This window comes from Bos indicus, chromosome 2 (assembly GCF_029378745.1).
Source record: "Bos indicus isolate NIAB-ARS_2022 breed Sahiwal x Tharparkar chromosome 2, NIAB-ARS_B.indTharparkar_mat_pri_1.0, whole genome shotgun sequence".
In the NCBI taxonomy this organism is placed as follows: domain Eukaryota; kingdom Metazoa; phylum Chordata; class Mammalia; order Artiodactyla; family Bovidae; genus Bos; species Bos indicus.
The window spans coordinates 1,287,112-1,296,678 of record NC_091761.1 but is presented as its reverse complement, the minus strand read 5'-3'; positions in this window follow the sequence as shown (position 1 = coordinate 1,296,678).

Genomic DNA, 9,567 nt, shown 5'->3' with positions numbered 1-9,567 from the left:
AGCAGCAGTGCATATATATGGAATTTAGAAAGATGATAACAATGACCCTATATGTAAGACAGCAAAAGAGACACAAATGTAAAGAATAGACTTTTGGACTCTGTGGGAGAAGGCGAGGGTGGGATGATTTGAGAGAATAACATTGAAACATGTATATTACCATATGTGAAATAGATCACCAGTCCGTATTTGATGCATGAGACAGGGTGCTCAGGGCTGGTGTACTGGGATGACCCTGAGGGATGGGATGGGGAGAGAGGTGGGAGGGAGGTTCAGGATGGGGAAACGCATGTACACCCATGGCTGATTCATGTCAATGTATGGCAAAAACCACCACAATATTGTAATTAGCCTTCAATTAAAATAAATAATTAAAAAAAAATTTTTTTTAATAACACATGTGGCCACAGATAGGGCCTTATATTTTCTCAGAGACATCACAATCTAAACCAATAACAAATACTATACATAGAGGGGTAGTAAAGTCAGAAGATGTTGAACTCAGAAAGGAGAGAGGAATCACTGAGGGGAGAGTGGAGGAGGTGTCACCTGATACCACCCTACTTAAACACGGACCACAACTTGTCCCTATTTCACTGGTGCTGGCAGAAGGCATGAGATTACTGCGTCAGTGACCATGGGACACCCATCATTCTTGCATCTCCTGCCATGACCTCCCACTCGAGAGGGATGTGTGAGAGACGGGTGCCACTCACACAAAGGGCTGAATCACAGCTGAGGAACACTGAGTGCAGGGAACATTCCAGAGGGAGTCATCGCCTCTCTGAAAATTTCCTGCTGCAAACACAACTCTGAGGTTGGCCTGGGGAAAGAATGGTCCAGTCTCACATTCTTGGCACACCCAGTATTTGAGTTTCTGGTGACTGCCATAACAAATGATCATAAACTGGTGGTTTAAATCAACAGGTCTGGGATCCAAAGGTTTTAAATGGAGGTGTTAGCAAGCTGGTTTCTTCTGGAGGCTCCATGGGAAAATCCACTCCAGGTCTCTCTGCCAGCTCCTAGTGGTTTTCTTTGGTGTTGCTCAGCTTGTAGATGCATCAGTTCAATCTCTGCCTCCATCTTCAGTAACCTTATCTCTGTCTCTCTGTCTCACTGTCTCAAATCTCCTTTCTTTTATAAGAACGTCAGCCAATCCTAAATCCAGGATGATCTCAGGGTGCTTAACTTAATTACACTAGCAAAGATCCTTTTTCCAAAAATGTCAACTTCACAGGTTCCCAGAGCTAGGAATTAGACATTTTGGGAAGGAGGAGCAATATTCCACTCACACCCAGCAAAGATATTCAGGAAAGGAAGAGGCCCACAGAGGATAGCTCTCTCAATGCTGAGTACCTTCTCAATAAGAGGAGGGCTGTGTGTCAACCTGAGGCAACCACTAACATGGAAAGACTTAAGGCACATTGAAGACAAAGCATCATATTTTACTAAAAATTGGGAAGCTATTAGGTTGGTGCAAAAGTAATTTGGGTTTTTCAGTTGTTGAAATTTGCAATTTGACATTGGAAAACATTCTTATAATTCTTATATAAATGTGGCTATGTTATACATCATTTTAATGCATATTTCTCACTATATTTTCTTGCTAATGACTCACTATTTGCTGTTTCTTTTATATACGCTTTGGACTATGGAAATGATATTAGACAAAAAGCAAATTCAAGTGATTTTCTTATTCAAGTTCAACACGGGTCACAAAGCAGCAGAGATAACTCTCAACATCAACAACATACTTGGCCTAGGAGCTGCTAACAAACGTACAGTGCAGTGGTGGTTCAAGAAGGAAGTGAGACCTTTGAAGGTGAGGACCATAGTGGCCAGCTATTGGAAGTTGACAACGACCAATTGAAACTAATCATCAAAGTTGATCCCCTTACAATTATACAAGAAGTTGCCAAAGAACTCAGTGTCCACCATTCTACGCTTGTTCAGCGTTTGAAGCAAATTGGATAGGTGAAAAAGCTCAATAAGTGGTGGAAAAAATCATCGTTTTGAACAATGAACCATGTCTCGATTGGATTGTGACATTCTACGAAAACAGGATTGTATACAACAACGGGTGACCACCAACTCAGTGAGTGGTTGGACTGAGAAAAAGCTCCATCAGATCAGATCAGATCAGTCACTCAGTCGTATCCGACTCTTTGCGACCCCATGAATCACAGCACGCCAGGCCTCCCTGTCCATCACCAACTCCCGGAGTTCACTCAGACTCACGTCCATCGAGTCAGTGATGCCATCCAGCCATCTCATCCTCTGTCGTCCCCTTCTCCTCCTGCCACCAATCCCTCCCAGCATTAGAGTCTTTTCCAATGAGTCAACTCTTTGCATGACGTGGCCAAAGGACTGGAGTTTCAGCTTTAGCATCACTCCTTCCAAAGAGCACCCAGGGCTGATCTCCTTCAGAATGGACTGGTTGGATCTCCTTGCAGTCCAAGGGACTCTCAAGAGTCTTCTCCAACACCACAGTTCAAAAGCATCAATTCTTCGGTGCTCAGCCTTCTTCACAGTCCAACTCTCACATCCATACATGACCACAGGAAAAACCATAGCCTTGACTAGATGAACCTTTGTTGGCAAAGTAATGTCTCTGCTTTTGAATATACTATCCAGGTTGGTCATAACTTTCCTTCCAAGGAGTAAGCATCTTTTAATGTCATGGCTGCAGTCACCATCTGCAGTGATTTTGGAGCCCAGAAAAATAAAGTCTGACACTGTTTCCACTGTTTCCCCATCTATTTCCCAGAAGCTCCATAGCACTTCCCAAAGCCAAACTTGCACCAAAAAAAGGTCATGGTTACTGTTTGGTGGTCTGCTACTGGGCTGATCCACTGCAGCTTTCTTAATCTTGCCTGACGAAACCATTACATCTGAGAGGTAAGCTCAGCAAATGGATGAAATGCACCGAAGCACCTGCATCCACCGTTGGTCAACAGAACGGGTCCAATTCTTCTCCATGACAATGTCCAACAGCACATCTCACAACCAACGCTTCAGAAGTCGAATGAATTAGACCACAAACTTTTGCCTTATCCACATATTCACCTGACCTCTCATCAACTGACTACCGCTTCTTCAAGCATCGCAACAACTTTTTGCAGGGAAAACATTTCAACAACCAGCAGGAGGCAGAAAATGCTTTCCAAGAGTTCGCTGAATCTTGAAACATGGATTTTTATATTACAGGAATAAACTTGTTTCTCATGGGCAAAAATATGTTGATTGTAATGGTTCCTATTTTGACTAATAAAGATGTGTTTGAGCCTAGTTATAATTATTTAAAAATCACAGTCCGAAAACACAATTATGTTTGCACCAACCTTAATAGGAATAGGCAATGGTTTAAAATTGGGAAATGAGTATGTCAAGGCTGTATATTGTCACCCTGCTTATTTAACTTAAATGCAGAATACATCATGCAAAATGCTGTGCTGGATCACGCCGAAATGAGATTGCCAGGGGAAATACCAACAACCTCAGATATGCAGATGATATCACCTTAATGGCAGAAAGCAAAGAGGAACTAAAGAGCATCTTGATGAAGGTGAAAGAGGAGAGTGAAAAAGCTGCCTTGAAATGCAGCATGCAAAACACTAACATCATGGCATCTGCTCCCATCACTTCAAGGTAAATAGATGGGGGAAAAAAATGGAAACAGTGACAGACTTTATTTTCTTGGGCAGATGGTAACTGTAGCCATAAAAACATATCTATATATGTTCATATAAAAATACTTTTCTTTTTTTAATATAAATTAACTCACATACTCTTTTTTTTTTTTTTTTTTCCGTTTTACAATGTGATTTGGATATTCCAACACACCAGGGCATAGAGGTGCTTTCACTCCCTTTTTTAAATAGCTACATAAAATTCCATCACAGCATTTATTTAACCATGATCCCAGGGAGAGCAAATGTTTCCAGTCTTCTATTCTACTACTACAGTGAATAACATGGTGTAACAATCACTGTGGAATTCTGTGACTACCTACGTAAGATAAATGCCTAGAAATGAAATTTCTGGTTCAAATTGCACGTGCATTTAAAATTTTAATAGCTATTGTTACAGTGCTCTTCGTAGAGGCTGTATGAATTTATACACTTTCTGGCCTTCTATGAGAACATCTGTTTTCTCGCATCTTAGTGAACATACTTCATTAAACTTTTTGATCTTTGCTAACATAAATGAAGACAGTGATCTCAGTATAATTCTAATTTTCATGGTTTTTATTACACATGAAATAGGGCATCTCTGCACATATTTGAGTTTGGGGGCTTTATTTATTGATTCATAGAAACCTTTTACATCTCAGAAATTCAGCCATTTGTTTTGATCTCATTTGTAATTTTTTTCAAGTTTGTCATTAATTTTCTGACTATGCTTATGGTAATTTTTATGAGGTTGAAATCTGCATTAAAATTTATCAGTATTTCTGGGCTTCTGATTTACATTTCCATAGCAAGGAGTGCTGCAGTCCAAAATTATAAAGAAATCTTCTGATAATTTATTCTAAGATTTTTATGGGTTAATATTTTACATTTAAACCTTTGATGCATTTGGAATTTATCTTGCCATGAAGCATATGGCTCAATCTTGTTTTTCCTAAATGACTCACTGCACCCTGCTCACTGCTCCAATTGTCTTGCTGTATCTAACTGTTCGCTGAACCCAGGGTAGGCAAGCACAAGTTGGGAAGCTGGAAGAAAACTCAAAGAGCTGTAGAACTGCAGACAAGTTTATTCTCTCTAGGCTCAAAAACAGCCCTAGTGAAGTAGAAATTGCTATGCAGTCAGTATAGAACATTGAGACCTCTGTCTTCTTTTCAGTAAACATCTCGCTCCATTAGCATAAAACTATATCCTTTGTCTGTGGAAAATTCTGAAAGAGATGGGAATACCAGACCACCTGACCTGCCTCTTGAGAAACCTATATGCAGGTCAGGAAGCAACAGTTAGAATTGGACATGGAACAACAGACTGGTTCCAAATAGGAAAAGGAGTATGTCAAGGCTGCATGTTGTCACCCTGCTTATTTAACTTCTATGCAGAGTACATCCTGAGAAACGCTGGACTGGAAGAACCACAAGCTGGAATCAAGATTGCCGGGAGAAATATCAATAACCTCAGATATGCAGATGACACCACCCTTATGGCAGAAAGTGAAGAAGAACTAAAAAGCCTCTTGATGAAAGTGAAAGTGGAGAGTGAAAAAGTTGGCTTAAAGCTCAACACTCAGAAAACGAAGATCATGGCATCTGGTCCATCACTTCATGGGAAATAGATGGGGAAACAGTGGAAACAATGTCAGACTTTATTTTGTGGGGCTCCAAAATCACTGCAGATGGTGACTGCAGCCATGAAATTAAAAGACGCTTACTCCTTGGAAGGAAAGTTATGACCAACCTAGATAGCATATTCAAAAGCAGAGACATTACTTTGCCAAGAAAGGTCCATCTAGTCAAGGCTATGGTTTTTCCTGTGGTCATGTATGGATGTAAGAGTTGGACTGTGAAGAAAGCTGAGCTCCGAAGAATTGATGCTTTTGAACTGTGGTGTTGGAGAAGACTCTTGAGAGTCCCTTGGACTGCAAGGAGATCCAACCAGTCCATTCTGAAGGAGATCAGTCCTGGGATTTCTTTGGAAGGAATGATGCTAAAGCTGAAACTCCAGTACTTTGGCCACCTCATGCGAAGAGTTGACGCATTGGAAAAGATTCTAATGCTGGGAGGGATTGGTGGCAGGAGGAGAAGGGGATGACAGAGGATGAGATGGCTGGATGGCATCACTACTCGATGGACGTGAGTCTGAGTGAACTCTGGGAGTTGGTGATGGACAGGGAGGCCTGGCGTGCTGCGATTCACGCTGAGCGACTGAACTGAACTGAACTGATATCCTTTGTCTAGAATTCCTGGAATATGTCTTTGGTCTGATAAATTATCAGCACTCAGATCCAGGGAAGGACAATAATTAGCTTCTATTCCATATGCCTGAGGGAAAAACAACTGGTGATCATTAATCTTAAACCCATACATCTGATCCATTGTAAAATGGCCAGGAGGCATGAAAAAGGGTGAGGAGAGAAGTCATAAAGATGTTAAGTTAAGCATCTTGACCTTTGGTTAGAAATAACATGATTTAAGAACAGGAGTCAACCAAAAAAGGAAGAGATTAATACTGATAAAGATACAAAACTGCTGTAATCCCCACCTTCTGGAGGACTCTTTACCCTCCTCAGTGTCTTCGCTGATAGCTTTATACTTTCCTCCTCTCTAATAAAATCATATTTGCTTGCAACCATGAGTGTTTATGTGTTCCTCCAGTCCATACTTCCACTCATGAGCAAGAACTCAGATTCCCATTTCAGTAGCAGCAGACACAATACAACACACAACTCCAGGGCTTTCCAGGTAGAACTTATATATGTTTACAGAACAAAAGTAGCCCGTGGCCAAGTACCTCCTCATGCACATGCACAGTGCTCTAAGTGGTCTCAGCTGTTACATAATCATTATTAACAGGAGAGGGAGGGTGTGGGTGAAAGAGCCTGCCCCTGCCATCTTGGCTAATTTGCTCTATCCCCACAGCTACTTAATTATATCAATAACCTATACTGAATAAATGATTTTTCTGCCCACTGATTTAAAATGCAACATTTATTGAAGACTAGAGCCACTGGATTTTAAGCAGGAGAATATATAATTAAATTTATTTTCATTTATTTTTGTCTTGAGTTCAGTTTAGTCGCTCAGTTGTGTCCAACTCTTTGAGACCCCATGAATCACAGCACGCCAGGCCTCCCTCTCCATCACCAGCTCCAGTTCACTCAAACTCATGTCCATCGAGTCAGTGATGCCATCCAGCCATCTCATACTCTGCCGTCCCCTTCTCCTCCTGCCCCCAATCCCTCCCAGCATCAGAGTCTTTTCCAAAGAGTCAACTCTTCACATGAGGTGGCCAGAGTACTGGAGTTTCAGCTTTAGCATCAGTCCTTCCAATGAACACCCAGGACTGACCTCCTTTAGAATGGACTGGTTGGATCTCCTTGCAGTCCAAGGGACTCTCAAGAGTCTTCTCCAACACCACAGTTCAAAAGCATCAATTCTTCAGCGCTCAGCTTTCTTCACAGTCCAACTCTCACATCCATACATGACCACAGGAAAAACCATAGCCTTGACTAGATGGACCTTTCTTGGCAAAGTAATGTCTCTGCTTTTGAATATGCTATCCAGGTTGGTCATAACTTTCCTTCCAAGGAGTAAGCGTCTTTTAATTTCATGGCTGCAGTCACCATCTGCAGTGATTTTGGAGCCCCACAAAATAAAGTCTGACACTGTTTCCACTGTTTCCCCATCTATTTCCCATGAAGTGATGGACCAGATGCCATGATCTTCGTTTTCTGAGTGTTGAGCTTTAAGCCAACTTTTTCACTCTCCACTTTCACTTTCATCAAGAGGCTTTTTAGTTCTTCTTCACTTTCTGCCATAAGGGTGGTGTCATCTGCATATCTGAGGTTATTTTTGTCTTAGGTACATGTTTTTGGTTTTGGTTTTGTTTTTGAGGATCATAGTTCCCTGACCATTGATCAAATCAGTGGCCCGTGCAGTGGAATTCTAACCACTGGACCACCAGGGAATTCCCATGACTCTAGTAGAGCTTTTGATATTATCATCTCAACTATATGGAATTCTGTTCCTATGTCTATTGTAAAAATCCAGATTCACAGTGTAGGAGCAAAGTAGCCAAGATGGCATGGCCAGGCTCTCTCACCCCATTATTTTGTAAATAATGATTACAGAACAGCTGAGATCACTAACAGCACTGTGTGTGCGCATCACTGTGAGGAACATGTGGGGTACTCTCTTGGCCACGGGCTACTTTGTTCTGTAAGCATATGTAAGCTCCACCTGAAAAACTGCATTATGGTGGTGAAGATGCATTATGGCTGTGTCCCTTGGGTCAACCACGAGAGGAGAGAACACAGCATGTCTGCTGCTACAGGTGCTGTGCCAGTCGGGGAGAATAAACGTATTTGCAGTTCCTAGAACTCCTTGAGTTTTCTTCCAAACTCTTAGTCCGTGCCTTGCCTACCATGGGTTCAATGAACAGTGCACACAGTGAGAAAGAGTGAGACATACAGTTATATATGTAGCAGCAATATGATAAATATAATTTTACAGTCCCCATTTTATAGACTGGAAAACTGAAGCATCGAGAAATTAAGAAACCTGCTCAAGATCAAACTAGTAAGTGACTGACTCCAAGCTATTCATCATTATGATATAGCCCAGCTTAAAGAAACAGCCAAATGTTGGAAAGATGCCTCTTCCTCCTGCCATTGGTCCCCTGTCCCCTGAGACACTACTTTTTCCCCCTTCTGGTCTCCAGAGCACAATGACAATGTTTCTGGCTTTGAGGTTGGTTTACACTCTAAACACCACTTTCAGCCTTCTTTGCTATTAGCAGTTCCAGAGCCTCCTTTCTGCCTATTTAAATCAAGATTAGCTCCAGTTTTCACCTGTTGCCCATTAAGTTAGGGACTCCCTAGTTCCTCTGCAGTTCGTAGTTTCTGCTGGTTGAACTGCTTCTTGTGCATAAACTATACACACTTGAAAAGCTGAGTCACTCTCAACAAGCACTGCTGTGGTCAAGGAAGGCAAATTTCATGCTCCTTCCCCCAACACTCAAAGGGCAAATGACTTGTCTCAGTGCCTATAGTGAATACAGGGGCCTGGAGCTAATTATGGTTGAACATTTCTTGAGCAGAGGCTAGACTTTTTATATTATCTTTCACTGAATTCTCATAGTTACTGTATGAGGGATATGGCCTGGTTAGGCAGGTGGAAGGTGGTGGTCCGTGCTCATCACAGACACAGGGTAGCTTTCCAACAGCTTGGGGGATGTACTGCGTTAGGGAGGAATAGCTAGCCATCCACCTAGATAAACCTAACATTGTTGGACAGACACTGCCAGAAGGCAGATCATGTCAGGAGGGAGGCTCACAGAGCAGGATCAGGGTTTTGGAGCATCAAGTATAAATTTACTCATCTTTTTGTCTACCTTGTGTTCTGTCTGGTTTGATGGTTTTATATAACTGGCTGGATAATCCATCTGTCTGTCCAGCTAGAGCTTTGTGTGGCTTACTGAGTGCTGTCTTTCTGGCTGGAGGTCTGCATGTCTGTGCTATGGGTTTGTCCAAGGATCTTTTCAAGCTGGCAGTCGGTCTGTCTGGGGTTTATTTTTCCAGCTGAGTCTACTTGGAGGTTCACCAGTCTATCAGTCTGAGGTCAGTACATCGGACTGTGAGGCTAGTGGGCTGTCTTGCTGACTGCAGATTTGTCTGCCAAGCTGGTGATCTGTGTGCATCTGCTGTCCAGCTCAAGGGCTGGGGCTTGTGTGGCTAGCAGCCTGTGCGAACAGCTAGGGGTCTGATTTGTTGGCATCCTTTCATCTGTCCAGATGGGAGTCTACCTGTTCATTTAGTTTTGGGGCCTCTTCATCTAACTTGGGATATAGCTGGCCAGTTGCTTTGGGATCCATCTATTTCTTT